The sequence below is a fragment of the Pyxicephalus adspersus genome, chromosome 5 (genome assembly GCF_032062135.1).
Source record: "Pyxicephalus adspersus chromosome 5, UCB_Pads_2.0, whole genome shotgun sequence".
NCBI lineage: Eukaryota > Metazoa > Chordata > Amphibia > Anura > Pyxicephalidae > Pyxicephalus > Pyxicephalus adspersus.
The window spans coordinates 16,071,027-16,089,950 of NC_092862.1; the positions used below are offsets into that span (position 1 = coordinate 16,071,027).

The 18,924-nt window shown below is 38.5% G+C and overlaps 1 protein-coding gene across 3 annotated transcripts in view; it reads left to right on the forward strand.

Moving 5' to 3' along the window:
- TRPS1 (transcriptional repressor GATA binding 1) overlaps positions 1-18,924 on the forward strand; it is a 194,626-nt gene that overhangs the window by 17,440 nt on the left and 158,262 nt on the right. For 2 of the 3 annotated variants that reach the window (XM_072410718.1, XM_072410720.1), the window contains exon 2: positions 3,954-4,027. The exons of the other annotated variant lie outside the window; for it this stretch is intronic. The gene's annotated coding sequence lies outside the window, so the exon portion shown is untranslated. The remainder of the gene's footprint in view (positions 1-3,953; positions 4,028-18,924) is intronic. 3 annotated transcript variants of the gene reach the window in all.

The following is an 18,924-nucleotide window of genomic DNA, read 5'->3' on the forward strand; positions in this document are numbered from 1 at the left end:
TACATTCATTTTTGTTTTGCAAGAAATGGGGGTACACGAATTTACTTGTCATCGGCCACTTGCATTTTACTGTACAACAGAGGTCAAAGTAGTAGAGAGAAGCAGAAGGAAACCAATCCACTGTGGTCCAATGCTTGTGAATATATAGGAGAAGTATATTTATTCTCCTTTCACTGCCAGAGGACAGGAGTTGTATTACTTATGTTTCGTGCCAGGCATTGTGTGATGTATGGCAGGATGGATTTAATCAGGAACACATATCCTTTTCCAGGTAAAACAGCTTCCTTATTTTTATGAATTTTTATATTCATCTATTTGTCTAAATTTTAGCTTTAATGAGTCCTGCACACATATTTGCTCTTTTTTAGGAAGCAGGTTCTCTTTACCTGAATTCTGCAGATTAGTTTACTTCCTGTTCCCAAAAAAACTTTCCTTATAAACACCATTTGCATGACAGAATGCCTCATAAGTCATTGTTATTGCAAGTTACAGTTTTGCTGAATTTCATGCTACGATCCCTAAATTCTAAGCAAAAAAAAATTATTGCTTGAATGTTGAGGGCTAATTCATGTATTGCTGCTGTTTGCATTAATTGAATGCTATCCAAATGCAATTATAAAGAATTAATCTGCCAAATAAAAGTTATAAGTCCAAGAATAATATTTTTACTGACTACATAAGTCTTGCACAGATTGCGTTTTATTCGGGGAAATAAACTGCAACGGGATGAATTTTAAATACTGTATATGGATATGTTTTTTGGTTTGACGTGTAGATCACCTCTGCCGACACTTCCATCACTCCCATCAATCTTCTGGAACATTTGATGCCAGGGCAGGTGAATTTGTATTTTTTGTGTAGAACCCAGTGCAGTCACAGGACACACTACACCTGCCTAGTACTGCAAACAGTCATATTACAAAACAGTTACATTGTGTACACCTGTAAAGCACAACTAATATTTTACTCTATGCAAGCATAGATATACATATACATATATATATATTTTTATATACATATATATATATATATATGAGCAAATGGATAGAGTACATGATGGATATTAAAGTAGTGTTGTAGGCTTTGAGCAAGTTCAGACCTACCGTAGGATCAATGATCCCGCATGCCTTCCAGCTGCTGACATCTTGCCAACTGCTCAGTCACTTGCACCTCAGTGTTGAATCTTAAAGATTTTTGATATCTGGCTGTAGTTAGCAGTACTGTAACACTCACTGCCACCCCAATTCACTGTCAATTGGACTGTCGCGGGAGGAAGCTACTTTTATTGCCTGCCCCCAAGGCAACGAATACCTGGCGTGAAAAAGCGGTACCTGCACCGTAACCTCATGGCCAGTCTGAACATAGCCTTACGTAAGGGAAGCATTGAAATAACGTTTGAAGTCTCAGGGAATAATTATATTATCCATATCTCGAGTACCTAGCGTGGTCAATGGGAAGAATGCTTCTTACATTGTTGGTCAGGAGGAAGAATGCCAACCTTACAAATAGCCAAAACGATCATTGGTGTCAATGGTAACTGACTTGAGAGGTGCAAATAGCTCATTGCTCAAGGAACCTGTAGCGACATATAGAGGAACCCTAGTTGGAAAACACTGGCCTGCATTATACCATACCTGTTGACGTAAGATAGGACATGATCATATTAAAATTATAGTACTTAATATGGACCTAAGACAGTACAGCTCCAATATGACCTGAGCACAGGATGTGACCAAAATATACATTTATGTAACAGAAAAAAGGACACTTTTTGGGAATTGTGTATTGTAGCATAACTGAACAAGCAAACTTTGGATCTTCATTCAAACAATGTCAGCAAAAGTGATATTCTTGAACAATCAATGCATACAATTGATATGGTGTGGTTCATTTCATAATCTAAACTGAGGAAAATGCACATTTGTAGCATGGAACAATAAATATAACCCTACCCTATTTTCTACCCCTTCAAATACATCAAGGTGGTCCAGATTTGGTGCCAAGTATTAGAATCTCTTTGAAAAGCATAGTGATGGAAAGCTCTGATATGAAGGATCTGGTGTTCTCTAATAATGTGTGTCGTGTCATCGTGCCAAGATCATAAGTGCTTGTTACCGCCTTTAGAAAGAAAGTTGTGGATGTCTATGAGTCTGGCATGGGTTGTAAAAATGTCTCCAAATTATTTGAAATCTTTTTACTCATTTTACTGTAAGGGGGATAATCTTCAAATGGCAGAGCTTTCAAATGTGTGACTTTTGATTGTCTTAGGCTAAAAAAATAGGCTAAAATAGGTCTCCAAGAACTCAAAACTCATTACACAGGACCTACAGGTCAATTTTGCAAAAGTTTGTATCAGAGTGCATTGCACCAAATACAACTACAATGGAGTGTTGCCAGGACAAAAAAGTTTCTGCTATCCAAGAAGAACATTAGATCAATTAATGTTCTGCATGAAATGTATAGGTAAAGCCCAGGCATTCTGGAATGATGTTCTGTAGAGTGATGAATACAAGATAGAGATGTTTGTTCACAATAACCCTAATTCCAAAAGAACCAGATGCCACCTTGAAGCTTGGTAGCCAAATGTCATGAATTGGGATTGCTTTGGTGCTTAGGATCTGGGTAGTTTGAAGTCTTTGAGCCAACCATGAATTCTGTATTATAATAAAGCATTCTTGATAGCACTGTAAGGCTATCTGTTCATAAACTGAATTTTAAATAGATTTTTTATCACAATAATAATCCAAGTCACACTATCATTCCACCAAAGAATGACTCAAAAAGTAAAAAAAGGAGGGTTATGGGCTGGCTTAGTAAAACCCTGATTACATTCCCAATAAATGGTATAGGGAACTTGAAACAGCTAGCTGATGGAGGGAAATCAACAAACATTTTGTAATAGAGTTTGCATGTGGTCAAAAACAGTCAGACACTAGTGCGAAGTTATGCAAAACGCCTACAAGAAGTAATAACTTCTAAAGGGTCAATACCAGCTCATGGGCCCAAGGGTGTACTTCCCTATAAACACTTACATCTAGTGATATTTTTGAATTATTAATATTTGGTATAAATAATTTAAAATGCTTGATTTCCTATGGTATATTATTTAGGTGTTAAGCACTGTTTGAACAAAGTTTTATTGTATGGCTGTTTAAGTGTGTTGAAATTGGATGTGCATAATTTTTACTTTGTGTCTGCGTGTGTATAAACTCCCTCTTGCTTTAATGCATGTTTATACTCCTTGCTATGCTAATATTTCACTGATACTCTATATATGTTTCCTCATTTTCCTGGCTTTTGAATATTTTCTTTATTTATGTTCTTCTTTCTCTGAGTTTTTGTAATTTAGGAAGTTATGTTCAAAGACTACTCTGTGAATATTAAGTAGAAGGTTAACCATAGCTGGAGCTTTAGAAATAGTTGGCTTTAAGTGAAAATATTATCTGTTACTTGTGTCTCTGATATTTTCAGCCAGATCTCCTCTTATTTAGATGTTCGATTTCTGTTTGTTAGAAAGAAACTACTTTTACTGTATTCTATGCATAAGTGTAGGTATATTTTATTTCAGTGATCTTTGTGTTGAACCCAGGTGTCAGTATCCTGCCATTGTGGGTTCGTAAGATTTTTGCTTGTCTTGAAAAATTAAAGTTCTCTGCTAAACAGTTAAAGAGCAACTTCCTTTAAACTTATCAAGTAGGGAGTGTTAGAACTAGACAGAAGAGCATGCAGAGTGCAGATTTCATTCCTTTTCACGTCCTGGGATCTTTGCTTAAAGTGTATGCTTAAACACTGCAAAAGTCAGAATGTGCCCTGACCAGGATCTGTTCACAGAGGGTAGTGCCATTCTACCAATCCCCCCCTCCCAGATAAAGTTATTCACTAAAAAATGTGTTTTTTCTTAAATAAAATATACTTTTTATTAAGTTGTAATTTGTCATTTTTCTCTTACGTAGCACTGACACAGTACTCAGCTCCTTACAAAATGAGATACAGCGTCGGTTAAACAAAGGAAAGAGTCGTCACAAGGGTAAGTACTACAAACTTGCCCCAGATGGGGGATTTGCCACATCCTCAAATCAAAGCTGCTTTTCTTGGCTTGGCACATAAATGTTTTAGCTTGAGATATTTTCTGGCAGTAAATATTGTTATGATGTCATGGGCAGGATAGGATTTGCTATTGGGTACGGTAGGCATGTGCCTATAGCCAGCAGAGGGAAAGAGGGGGCTTTCCCCCGTAAATGTATCTCTCACCTGAAAGAATTATCTGATATATTTTTTTTTATATGTTATCACAACATTTTGAACAAGGTTAGAACAAGGAAAATAATGAAATGTTTTGTGTAAGGATGGATGTTGCTTGGGGGGCAGGTTTCAGAGATAATAATCCAGCATGGGTCTGAAGGCATTTGGGTATTTCAAGGTAATTTGGGTATTTGAAGGTATTGAAGGTATAGACACGTCTGCAAAATGCTTTCAGATGCAAATTTTTTCATAATTTTACTGGTTTTCCCTATAGGCCAGGAAAGCTAAGGCTATATACAGTTCGGTTCTATATTCACAGTACTGATCGATGCTGTTTGTCAGCAATGCTTTTGCCCTACACCCCTCTTTTTTTTGTCCTACAATGTAAGATTGTTGGTTGCAAGGTTAAGGGGCCAGTGAATGACTAGCTTGTGGAGTTTTGAGAACACTAACAAGGTTAGGACTTCGCTTTGGACATTGTTAACCCTGGGCAATAATTTAAGAATGATTTTTTCTTGTTACCCCAAAAAGGTGAAGCTTAATTTGTCAATTTTTCCCTTTTTGCCCCCCCAGATCAACACGCTTACTATATTTTTATATCAAACCTTCCTGTTTTCAATACATACTTCTTTTTAGATCAGAGGCGTGATCACTGTGTTTTTGTGCTTCCCTATACAAGAGCTAATGATGGCTGGTGGAAGGGAGGGATAATTCTTCTCCATTCTATAAAAAAAGGTTCTGATATTCTTTTTCTTTTTGGACTGTAAAACATATGATACTGCAAAATATAACACATGGCACCTTGTGTGGTGCATTGTTTTACTATTTATCAAGAATAGCACCCTCAACTCACAACTACAGAAGGTGCCATTGAACTCTACTGCACATGCCATGCATTGCGGTTTACTTACAATTGTTTGCTGGTCCCCATTGCCGTGCATTAGCAGCCAAAATTAAGATAAATGGGGTGCATTGAGGAAATGCATGTTAAATCTTAAAATATGTCTGGTCAATATGTTCGCTGCAACACCTTTTAGCCAACTGCAAAGATCTAAATGGGTCCTTAAAGAATATCCAAGAGTACATGACATAGCACTTTGTGGAGACATGTCTAATGTATGGCCCGTACTACGAAAAAAACACAAATACTCATACATATGGTTATTAAAATTCCATTTGTCAAACTTGGTAAAATATGAAGCAGAGACATTTATCTGAAACTCACACTGGATTATTTAAGACAGATTCCTATTACAATTTTCCTGTGTATTCCCTGGCTAAATCGGTAATCCTTCTGCGTCTGAAAGGACAGAAGAGCTTGATGTAAGGATTTCCTTTTCTCAGACAGAAGAATACAAAAAAACACTTTTCTCCCCCTAAGTTTGTGCTAAAAAATGTGAAATACTGGTCATAAGTAACTGGATATTATAGGAGACTTAGATATTATTCCTACGAATCGCCCCCCCCAAAAAAATTTATCTCCTAAGCAGCAAACTTATTGGAAGTGCAGTATACCAAAGCAGACAATAAGTTAAAGCTGAATTTAAGGATTAAGAAACAAACTACCCTTCCAGTGGGGCTTTCCCACCATTGGGAAGGTTAAATGCTGTTTGGGTAAAACAGGGATGTTTGCTTAGAGCAGGGGTGCCCACAATTTTTTGGTTTTGCGAGCTGCTTTTAAAATGACTAAGTCAAAACGATCTACCAACAATAAAAACGTGGACTTAATAATTCCTGTGCGTGGTAGAGTTTATTTTGAAAGGCAGGGCTTCGCGATCTACTTGCCTTGCCTTTGCAATCTACCGGTAGATTGCGATTCACCTGTTGGGCCCCTGGTAGATCAACCCTCGCTCCTCCAGGGCGACCGGCATGGCACTTAGTGTCTTTACCTACAATAATGGACTATTGGTCCTGTATTTTAGTAGATGAAATCAGGTATTTTGGAGGCTGAGGGGTAGGGATGAGCGAAATTTGTAAATTCGATCACGCTGCGAATCGTGCCTTTCTTGCTTACTAAACATGTAAGCAAGAACGGGACCTGCAAGAGCAATCAGGGGAGCGGAGCTGACAGCGGACAGCAGAGCTGACTGAAAGGTAAACCGTGATGACAGCTCAAGTGTCATCAGGATTTTCCTTTTCTTAGCCAAACAGAGAGCACTAGAGGTGATGAATGGGGAGACTTGTCCTCAATTAACCTCTAGTGCCCGAGGATCGCACACTCACAGGATGATTCCCAGGGCTGGCACAGATGGGTCTGCAAATTCAGTTTGCTGAAATTTCGCTTACCCATCTGAAGTTCGAGGAAATTTTCGCGAGACAGGCAGAGGCCTTCTTGCTCATCCATACTGAGGGGGACCAGTCATTTGGAGGAGGAAGGATTAACAGCAAATATTGCTTATCCCCTACTTACCCCCTTGACCTAAATGAGCATTTAACCCTAGTAGTGGAAGGGTTCCCACTCCTCAGGGAAAATATTTGTTTAAAATGCTGAAGTTAGGCTTTAAATGTATATCTACAGGCAAATGTTTGACTTCATTCTAGATAAAGGGAGGAACCCATTGAGTTAGACCCTATGTTAAGTTTTTACTACTGTCTGTGTCTCCATTGGGCATGGCTACCCTTTCTTTTTATACTCCAAACTATGGTCACTAGAAGGGGAAGTTATGGGAAATCCCCTTGGAACTGTTCCCAGAACATGAGAAAAAACACTTCTTCTGGGACAACTATCTAGCGGGGGAATCACCCTCTTTGGGAGACTTCCTCTTGTGACATAGCCACAAGAACTACACTATGCCAGTACTACCCTACTCTCTCCAAAACTACAAAAACATTTTTGGTTACATATACCCTTTACAGAAATTATGTCTATTCCGGGCAAAGTGAAGGATCCCTTGAAAGAATATCCCATTGCATGCTGACACCCCTTGTTTGATTCCCTGACCTGCTAATCTAACATAGTCTGCTTAATTACCTGGTCCTCCCAGATATCTGACTCCCACCAGCATATAGTGCTCATGTCTAAACGACCACTGGAACATTGTCATGTATGAGAGGGAAGGACATTTTAATTCCTGTGAAAGCTTTGACACTATTTAACATGGAACTTGCATAGGGTTTGGACTCCTGGGTCTAAAGAAGGACTTGCTATTTATTGTACAATCACAGACTATTGTGTGTTCTAGACCAGGCTATACTGCCCTATTGTATTGCAATTTGCTGAGAGGTCCTAATGAGTACAGTACCTGCCTAAAGCGGGTGGTAACAGATACCTAAATAACATGGCAAGATTGAAAAAAAAATACATTTGCAGGCAAAACAATGAACATATGCATTTCAGCATTGTATTTAGCTATGTGCTCAGAGTCATCATGCTTTTAATCCCTATTTGCATAAATCATGTAAAAAATTGTGTCATCATGTACAGCGACCCTTTAAAAACATAGCAAAAAATAATATGAATAAAGAAAACAAACTGTGCTCCAGTCGGACTCTATAACTAGGTCTGGTAAACAGATTTAGCAGCCCTTGCCAGTGAGTACGAGACTTCATGCCTATTCATTGCCTGTGTTTAAAATTTGCATTTCTTGGAACTAAATTATCATATGCCTTAAAGTTTGTGTATACGCCTGCATGTGAAATTCATATCAGCTTGTTTGTTTGAACGTCAAGGCAACAAGTATAATTGCTCTTCCGTATACAGGGACGTCACGCTGTATGTTTCATAAATGTAATTACCCTTTGATGCTCTCCTGGCCATGCGTATGTGCAGTGCCAATGATGATCAAAATTTGTCGATGTAGATTTTGTGCATTCTCTGCCTCTGTTACGATAGGTATGTCTGTGACTAATGGCTTTGGATTCTTTTGTGACGAGCTTGGTGTGCATATCACCCAAAATTGGACTAGGACAGAAGACTTTGTGGCTCCAGCTACAACTGTTTTTATTTGTTCCCTAATCTCTTGTTGCTGTAGAGACAGATTTGGAAAGGAAGCTTTCCATTTGTATTACGCGTGGAATACTCTAACCTGTTTATAGTTAGGTTTAAATTATTAAATGTTAAGTAATCTCTAGGAGGTTCATTATTCTGAGAAAGGTTGTATTTTAAAAAAGAACATAGCTGCCAGAACTCAGGGTTTGCTATAACGTACGAGAATGGGCAGCATATTTGCACATTATGGCAGACTTAGTGGCCAAAAAGTCCAGCACAATGATGGCTGAAATGACCATTGTTGCTCTGTTGTTGCCCTTTACGTCTTCTGGGTTTGGAGTCTCCAGCTATCTTCTATGGCTAAGTTGGGATGGTTTAACTCCCTACATGCACTCCAGAGCTATTTAACCTAGGCACCGAATCATGCCGACACTATTCATTGACATACCTCTCCACCATGACTGTCCCTTCTTCAGATCCAGGACCCTCAAATTTCCTCCTAAGTTGTCCATCTTTTTGGGTGGATGAATACATGTCTTGTTTTAATTAATCAGGCCAGATGAGTGGAGTCACACTGAGGTATAACCAGTAAGGCACAACCATTGTGAAGAACTACAAGGAAAGCTCCTTCTTTATTATCTTTATGTTTTGTAAATGTAAATGAAAGTTCAATTTTCAATAGTAACATATCCCCAAATCATGCCTAAAAGGGGACCACTTTTAGGCGTTGTCCCCAGTAGACAATTTTCTTTTTCTTCCTATTTTAGTGCACTTTCTGTCCTGGTATCAGCTGACCTTTAGGGAGATTCTAACTTTCCCATACAAAATAGGGCTTGTGCATAGCCACATGGCCAAAACAATTTGCTTCCATAATCCGGTCGATCATGATATGTTAATAAAGAAGGCAGCCATGACAGTATAGCTATTACTGACTTTAAAACTGGTGGTTTTAAAGTAAACCTGAAAAAACATATGGGGGCAGCTGCTGCTAATTCTTATTTTGCAAATACTAGTCGCCTTGTCTGACTCTGGGGCTTCAATATTTTGGGGGAAATTGATTTAATATCACCATACCCTATTCGTTATACTATTGTTGATGTCCAGGTAAGGGATCTATTTCTTTTTTACGTCAATCTTTTTACCCAGATTACTGATCAATGGTGAATTTCTCTCTGTGACTTCTCCCCACCCCTAACCCTCTCATCCAGCTAACTGTTGGAAAAGTAGGCTTTCCCAATAAATTTTCGATTTATAAATAACCTAGATTTCGGTCAAGTGCACCCTAGTTGTGCCATTGTTGATCAAGCATGCCGCAGCCTATTTTTTGGTAAATGTAATGATTTCTTCTGTTCTATAAACCAAGATATGTTTTAAAGGAGTAGACAGAACTGTTTTAAAGGAGTAGACTCTGTTCCCTTTTCAATTTGACCTTTTTTTAAAGTGTTACTGTGAATAAGTTCCAGTTTGTTTCCGACCTAATATCAGTGCTCAGGAATACTTCACTAAGGAATTCAAAGAAGCTGCTGAAATTTGTGTTCCTGAACATTTCAGGGAACATAAATCAAACCCATAAACAGTGAAGTCTTTGCCTTTGAGGGAATTTTTGCAGGTGGGCCGGTAAGGGTCTCATTCGTTCTGATTGACACACAGTGTCAAGCACAAACAGCCTTGTATCCTGGACAGTTTACAGCCCTGGAGGACTGCAGTTCAAGACCCCTGAACTGAAGAAAACAGACAAAATAGGAAATCGTTTCCAGATGTGGAAATCTCTGCTGCCATCACCAAAACTTTAACCCGTTTCATTGCAGTGTCCATTATCTGTCATTAAATTGAGATACAAGAGCACCTTGTTGTATTCAGCTTCTTAAGACCCGGAGTTAGCAATCAATGATGTATCAGGTCACTTTATCAATAGTTTAAATAAGCAACAGATTACAAAAGGATTAAATAATAATTATTATGCAGCGAATCATGATACCGAGAGAGCAGATGATGATGGCACCACTATGTTAACATGCATGAGCAATAGAATGTTTACTTTAAAATAAAGTCCCCATCTGGGATGTGCCATTAAGTAATTACCATGGTCTGCTGCATCCTGTCTTTCTATGTAAACACTTGGAGACCCACCGCCCTTATTGAATAAAAGGAGCCAGATCTACTTTCAAGCCAATAATGCTCTTTTTCAGTGGTTACATTGCAAGCTAAGGGCTGGGGACACAGCAGACTGCATGATATACATTAATATATATAAATCCCAGATAGGGTGTTCCATTTACAATTCGTAAGTACAGGTGGTGGTGAAGGGGGGCACTGGATAACTGTTTTTAGAGACCATTCCCTCTATTCAGTGCAAATTTTTAAATCTTTAAGGATAGTAAAGTTTTCCATAGAACCTTTCCACTATTGCATTGGTAATGCACTGCCATCAAATCTAATCGGGGATAAATGTATAGCAGCACACGTGAAAACATTGATCCATTGTTCCATTGTACTAAATAAAATATTCCTCACAATACACTGAGAAAACCCTGAAAAAAAACATGCAAAGGGGTTGCATTACCCTGTGCATTTGTGCGTTTTGTTGTGTTAACTGTTTGGTTATCCGTCAAGGTAATTTCCTAAATTTTACCTATGCCCTTAACTCACAAAGTGGTGTTATTCATATAGAAACCATCAGTGAGATTAATGTACCCAACCATTTGCCGTATTTTTTTTTTCTTTTTTGGGGCCAATTAACATTTCATTTTTGTGAGAGCCTCTCCTAAATGCATGCTGTGCTGTTTAAATATGCAGCAGCCTAATTGTGTAAATGACTGCAGATAACTGTTTCATAAAGACTGAAACCCATACGATTGTGTACTAAAGCCTATTAAAGTCAATCTATAAATAATGCATCTGCTTTGTATTTAATTATTGGGGAGTTCAGTATCTTGGCTGATTGCAGTTAAACATAATGAGCATTAGGCTTCTTTTAAACTTCTACTTAAATATGTAAGACTGGAGAAAGCTTTTTAGTGACACACAAACTTTTTACGTTGGTGATTTATTTAATTAGCAGCAGAGATAGAAATAGCAATGGTGTCTTTGCCAGGTACAGAGTGAACCTCTGTACCAAAGGGCGGGTGCCACCAACGCCTATGAGAGTTAGAATAATGCACAGTAAGCGCTTTTTTTTAGAAGGTGTAGGGCCCGGGCACTTCAGATATCTATGTAGGTTTGGCAGTAAAATACCTCTGCACATGCAGTAATGCTAAGATGTTCTAATATTAAATCTAAAAGACAGCCAAGTTTTTTTTTTATAAGTTTTGAATTTGGAAATATTAGAGGATCATTTTTTTATTGCTGTCTGTGACTCCATTGGGGAATTCCTTCCTACTTCCACTTCATTTAACTCCAGAGTAAGAAAAAAGAAAGGGCAGAGGGTCATGGGACACAGAATTCAATAGAAGACTCAGAGGTTTGAGTTTTCCTTTCCATGCTACCCTTGTGCCAGCCCACATGTGCATGCGCAAGTCTTTGTTCACCAAATCCACCTTTTCTTACATATTGAAGTATCGGCATTTATTTAGTATGCATGGGTATATAGAACAATTATATAAGGAAGAAAAGCCTCTGTAATACCCAGAACTGTCTATTGGTTCATGACGGCAACTGAGTTATAGCTGGTAACCCTTCACTTCCAGTCCAAATGGTGTAAGAACTGAGAATGAGAATCATTTTACATCTCAGTGCTGGAAAGACAGTATTTAAAAGGTGCTATTTGTCTGACACCATTTGTAGATTACATGCTAGGACATTTAGCTTTCAGTTGTTAGGGCAATATTAGGAATTTGTTGCTCCTTGCAGCAAAAAAAGCAATGTTCAGGTTTGTGTATTAACCAGAGGTAGCCCCAACTCCTCTCTTACCCACTCCTAGTATAAATAATATATGCTCCTATTACCAAGGTTTCTTCTGCAGCTGCACAAATGTTATATCCACCCATGATTCCTGCACCATCAATACACCTTTTTCTGCACATGGTAGCCATGTATCTCCATTCATTAGCTCAGTAAATACAGCCTGAGGCTTGAGACATCAGCATAGGCTGAGTGGGTGGGCTTGGATCGGAAACTTTAAACTCGCTGTATTTTTTTTTTTTTTTTTTATTAAAGTCTTTACTGCCAGTCTGATATAGATTAGTCTGAATAGTTTCTGTGGTTGCCAGCCTTGTGGGAATTTGAACATTTTTTTCTTTATGATCACTTTTTCCATTGGTGTCTCATCATCAGAAAGCACAGTAACTTCCTCTTATTTCTGCTTTTCTTATCTGCTTTAGGAAGAAACTTGTCATTGTCATGAGTTTGGGCAATCTGGTCTGAGCACATGGTGAAAAATACATAAGTGAAATCAGCCTTGTCTTCCAAATAAATGCAGATTATTTTATCTTTATATGGATTGCTCTAACATGCCAATGCGGGTAGCACTTGGTTTTACATTTTTGTTGCTCAGTTTGGATTTCCTAGCTCACTGAATTCCATCCAGGAGTCCATGGGGAATAAATAAATCCTTATTGACCTTGTACTTATTTAGGTCAATATACATATTGGAAGTACTTTTAATAATAATTTCAACAGTTATCACTGGTCAGGGTGGTGGCAGCTTGATCATGCCAGGCTGGCAGTTTTGCCTCTGTTGACCAGGTCTGCCATGGTTGAAGGGCTAGGTTCAAGGGGGGTATGGGGAGCAAGTTCAAGGGGTACTTCTGTATTGGAACTCTTAGACATGGTGGGGTTCCAAGAAGTTTAATATGGCGCTCAAAATTACTGTTGTTAGCCCTGCTGTTGACAGCCCATAGATGATAGATGAAAGAGCGCTCTCATTCATGCAGAAAAAAGTACTTGGTCCTGGAGAAAGCTGAATGTGTGTGCTACCAGGGCTAGCTAGGTTTGAGACAAGCATTTACTGAGCAGTCAACTGCCTGCCAAGTGCCCCGTATGAATTACCAGTTGGTTTGCTAAATAATGTTTATTGTATAAATTTCCATGCTTTTTTATTAACCAAAATCCCATTTCTGCTTGATTGTACTTTGATCTTCTTCAGCCTTTTGACAAACGCTTCCTTTCTCACTGCACTCCCTTCAGTGGCAACCTCATGATGTTTTCCCGGATCAGTTTCCTGATGATGACTATAGTGCGCCATGCACCCTGTGCAATAGACATTGGCATTTCCTCCTATAGTCTTTAGCGGAATAGCCTGCACAGCTAATGTGAGACGATGGCACAGTAAAAAGGGTGGTTGGGAGAGAGAGATAGGGATTGCTATAGATTTAAATAGATTAAAAAAATACTTTTTAATATTATTATTATTACCACGTTACAGATTATATGAAATTATAGCATGATTGAGGGTACACCTACTTAAAAAAAATCTAATACAACTTCATCTGATCAGAAAGTTTAAATTTTAGCATTTAATTGGCCATCAGATAATCCCTGCTGGGTCTTGCCTTCCTGAGAAAAATTTGAATGTTTTATAGCAGCTTTATGTGGCCTCTGTAGTCCTCCCTGCTTACCTCAGACATCCCCTTAAAGATGAGACATGAAGACAGCTTTATGGCTTCCATACCTCTGCAGTGCTTGTCAGTTCTGGCAAGCTTATTTAATATTGCTGTTAATAATGGGGATTGTTCCCCTAGTTCTTGTCTCAGCCTATATGTCTCACAACTTTCCTGTCTAGAGCTATCCCTTCGGAACGTCGGTTTAGCTGAAAACGGGCTGAAATTGTTGCCGAAACTAATGAGCAATGTCCTTACACGGCAGTTGTAGAATATGAGTGCTTTGCTGTTTTGAAGTAGTGACACCTCTAGAAATGACTTGACATGCTTAGAAATGGTGGAAGAATTTGCCAGCTTTACATGGGAAAAGCCTGAGACCATAGCAATTTATTTAAACACCCAGCAAGAACTCTATTACCATTTATACAGAATATGTGTTCAACGTTTCATCTTGTAGACAGTCCCACCTCCGAAACTTTTGTGTTGTCTTTACAATTATTTGAAAGGTGTTTCCTATGTCTAAATCAATTGCAACTGCTCATAATTCCATTCAATTGTATCTGATATTCCTTCCTTATCAGTGTTAATTTGTACTTATGCTTTTGATCTAGAACTTCATGAACCTTTATGTGGACCAGTGATTGAATGTGTTGTCAGTTTTTGTTTCCTGTATTTCTGTGGCATGTTGTAATAGGTTAGGGAGGAATGCATCAGGGGAGAAGCCAGTGTTTAGGGGGAAGCCGTTGCTCAAAGAGGAATGAAGTTTGTTTTTTGAATGATGGTGTCTTTTGGTGGCCCTGGGCATCATCAGCTTGAGGACTGAGCAATTTCCTAACTTGTGCATAATACAAACGTTAAGATACTGGTATTGTTGAGATGGAAACATAAAAAGTAAAAAAAACACATACTTGGTTCTTGTTCTGTTTTAATGTCCCCCAATGATAGTATAACCCAATGGATACCTGAATCTAATTGGCAGATGTAGAAAACTTCTTAGTACTTTCATTTGTCTTCATACTTTCTGTATATGAGGGAGACTAAGGATGGTGTTCCATTATCATCAATAGGTGTTTTCAGGTCACCAACATATGTACCAGTATCCCTTCTGGGTTTCAGGATCACCACTGAGTATTAAAGATTAGATATGCTCCAGTATCACCAGATTACAGTCCAATAGAAGTATGGAAGACTAGTACAAAACTACAGTGCAAAAAACTGTGCCCCTAGTATACTGCTCAAATCTTAATTTTTAGTTTCAAATGTATCTTTAAGTGCATTAAATTACAGAATCCAGGGGTTGGCAACTTTAATTTGAAGAGGAACTATACTCAAAACACAAAAAAAACACTTACCTTCAATCCCGCAGGGCACACCTATCACTCCAGGGGTGTCCGGCATCGGGTCCCGGATTGTTCCAACAACAAGGGCGCCGCCATCTTCATCTTCTCTTGTGGGTTCTTCATCCTATGTTACCCGACACAGGTGCGAGATCAGGTGACGTAGGATGAAAAAAAAAATAGCAAATTTTTCTTTTTTAGCAAAGGATCCTTCTGTTCATGCCCGAGATGCTTGGGCATGTGTAAAAGGAGTGCCTAAGAGCCTCCCGGGATGCCTGATGTGGGTATCTCGGGAGGCTTTGTGCTCCCATTCATTCCCAACCGCCTAGGCAGCCGAGAATTGTAGGGTGGTGCAGCACCCTTTTTAAAAAAAAAAAAAAAACTAAACAGAATTTTTACCCTACTATGTTCTCTACCCTTTTATGTAAAGTGAAAATTCTGAGTATAGGTACGCTTTAAGGACAGAAGAAACTTTTCCCCTTTTTTTTGCAGTAAATTATAGCCAACAGTAAGTTTCCCCATACCAGACTAATTGTATATATTCCCTGTAGAACCAAGGGGTTCCTTATGTTTATTGTTCATTTTAATTTTGTAAAACATTGAGCAGACTAAAACATTCAAAAATAGGTGGGGTGGGGGACTTAGGTTAGACAATGTCATGTGTTCTTTTTAAAATGGTCGGACATTCAATTTTTACTTGAAAAATGGTTTTATATCATTATATCCAAAATTTATATCATTATATCATCTTTCCAGAGATCATATTTCTATAGTTTTTTCATTCAAGAATCACAAGTGTCAGTGTTTTTTTCACATCGCTCCTGATAAGGACCAACACTTCAAGTACCTTAGTAAAGTAGAGAGCTGCCAGATCATTTTGAATGCAAGACACAAAAACCTGACCAGAGCCAACATTAGCTGTAATATGTTTGACCCGCTCTTTGGGCTTCCTTGATATCTGTGAAATATCTCCCCTTCCAGTATGCTATTAAGCGGGGCACCTCTTTAGCATCACAAAAATGCACTTTATATCAATTCGCAGCTGGGATTTTAAGGTCAGCTAGTTTTCACTTTTCTTGATCTGACATAACCATCAGGCCCTTATCTTGTGGTCTAGTATAATAGAGGTAATTGCCTTTTTTTAATCTTCGGTTCTAGAATGCAGCAAGATAAGGCCTTTCCTTGGCTCAGTTACACCAAAAAGACCCTAATCAGCAAGTCCTGATTGTTCTTTGTTATAGAGGAACTTATTGGATGATAAGAGACTTGCCACAGTTCAGTTTATTGTCTCTTCTTTTGATTCAGTGCTTTTGAACATGCTCGATAAATATAATCTCCGGCTTTCCCCGTCTTATTTTACAATATTGTTAATACTGACATAAATTGAAAGCTCTTTTCATTTAGTTGCATTTAAGGATAATCTCGCTACATTTGCTGTTTTTATCACTTGCTATAAACAGGGATGGTACAGAAAGCCTGTATTCATTGTCTGTCTGTGTGCCAGTTTGAATAGCAGTGGTGTTTTTATTTTATGTTTTCTCCATTGTTAGAATTGAAACCAGAAGTGTACAGAGCGCAGGTTCGCTCCAGTTGTGCCTGTGGAAACCTTTAGTTGCTTGATGAGTATGTTGCAATGCAGATGTCCTATCACAGGAAGTCTTGCGGAAAGCTGCTGTGTGACTCCCAGCCTTATAGGTCCCTTGTTCCCTTTCTTCTTCAAACCTCCCTCCTTTTTAAAGGACCCATAATCCTAAATTGCCCTGTACCTTATTTAAAGCAATTCTAAACCCAAGGGAAAAAAAATTGATATATTGCAAGCTTGGGAGTCCCAGTTGCGTCGTCTACGATAAGCTATCTATACAACTTTAATTCGGTCAATGTGTTCAGTGTGTTGACTTTCAAATCTTTAGTGTGAGTTCTTTGTAATTGATCATAATGCAAATAGATCAGTATATTTTTGCTCCAATGTTCTCTTAATGAAGGAAGTAGAACATGCATATATTCTCCAAAAATGAATCAGAAATCAATCTGGGGGTCTCGAAAACTCATTGATAATATTGATATATTGATAACTTTTTGTTGATCCAATTAAAAAGTAATGCATTTATTATCAATTTTATGAAACAATTAAATTAACTTTGTGCAAAAATTAGAGGACATCAGGTTTTGACATTGATGCTATCAGATTCGTTGTTTTTATTACTGCCTGTGTCACTATTGAAGATTTTATTCTCAGTGCTATCTTACGGGACAAGAAAGGAGTGAAGAAAACTCAGAGATGGTTTTAAACCTTTAACAGTTTTTTCTAAACAAACAAAATTAGGTCTTGCTGAATTGGGCTTTAAACTGGTGTTTAGATTAATGAAAATGTTGTGAATGGCAATTTAACTGCCTTGTCCCATGTTTAATATAGACACGTGTGAAGTGTCCACTTCATAAATGTCAGCCCTCATTTATTTTCTTGCATTGAAGGCTTTTAGCTGTTGGAGAGGAGCGTTTTTGTCCTGCAAGTTAGAATTGTCAATTTTCTTTCAGCTGCCAGTCTATTCCATAGGCTCACATATACGCAATTTTTAAGCTTTATTTTTTATAAAACTGAAAATAAAACCATTACCCCCACCAATCATCTAAATAGGGACTCTCTGTTGTTTACCACTTGAAGAAGACACTTCACAGAAGTTAAAGGACCCTCTGTTTGAACCTAAAATTGAAATCATGCATCAAAAAAGCAGTATGTTGTAGCTTCCCTGCATAGCAAGAGTTTAAATGCTTGTTTAGTCTAGAAGAGCCTTTATCAACCTTTGTAGCCCTAGAAATACCTTTCAGATCTCATCTAGAGCTCATGAGATATGAGACAGTATGCTGTAGATATAAGAATAACTAAACAAACATGGACTATGGTGTAGTTTTGTATTTGACACCCATGGTTTCTCTATACCATATTACTTTCAGTAACTGAAATAGCATTAGTAGCTTATTGTACTGTGTATTGAAGGCGCAAGCTTTGAGACGAGCTTGCAAAATTTGAACTTTCATTGGCTTTTCATCAACACTAGAGTCAATAGTCAATGCAGTGCCCAAGCACATGGCGGTAATTGGAAAGATTGCATACGTGGCCAGTAGGAAGAAATTTTACTTATAGATTACATAAAAGATCATTGGTGTCAGTTGTTACTTACGGTATATGTGGCAGATATTGCTAGCAATCTCAACAAAACCCCTAAGCTTTCAAAAAAAAAAACAGTTGGGAAGGCTGAGTTAAGGGGTAATACAAAAATACTAATCCTGCTTCTGGCTTCTGTAGGTTACCTTAGTCCTCTTTGCCTGTTGTGCAGACACAGCTTGTTCAATGTCATCATATACAATAAAGGACCAGCAGTCTTGCACTGTATGTGAGGACACTAAATAACAACATACATAATGGAACTGGAGAACATTCTCTAGATAGCGAGAAATAAAGTGAATGTGTCTTTACCCTGAAATTCCCCTGGACTACACAAGCTATTAAACTTTTCTACCCATGGGGAGGGTTCACATCCCGATTTTTGATGGCTGACTTGAGTTTGACTTTTGGTCTTAAGCTACGTACACACGTCAGATTTTTATCGCCCGATAATCGGCATCGGCCAATTATCGGGCAAAAATCTGCCGTGTGTACAGTCGGTGTCGTCCATCGTCCGGACGACCGACCTGCCGGATCCACGGACGATGGACGACAGCCGATTGTAATGAAAGTGAAGGGGAGAGCGCGCAGCAGGGTGCCGCTCCGTCGCTCTCCCCCTCCCCTCTCCATAGAGCATGAACGGTGCATCGTGAAAGATCCTTTCCAACGACAAAAATTGGCAGTGTGTACGCAGCTTTAGTTCCGGACAAACCATTT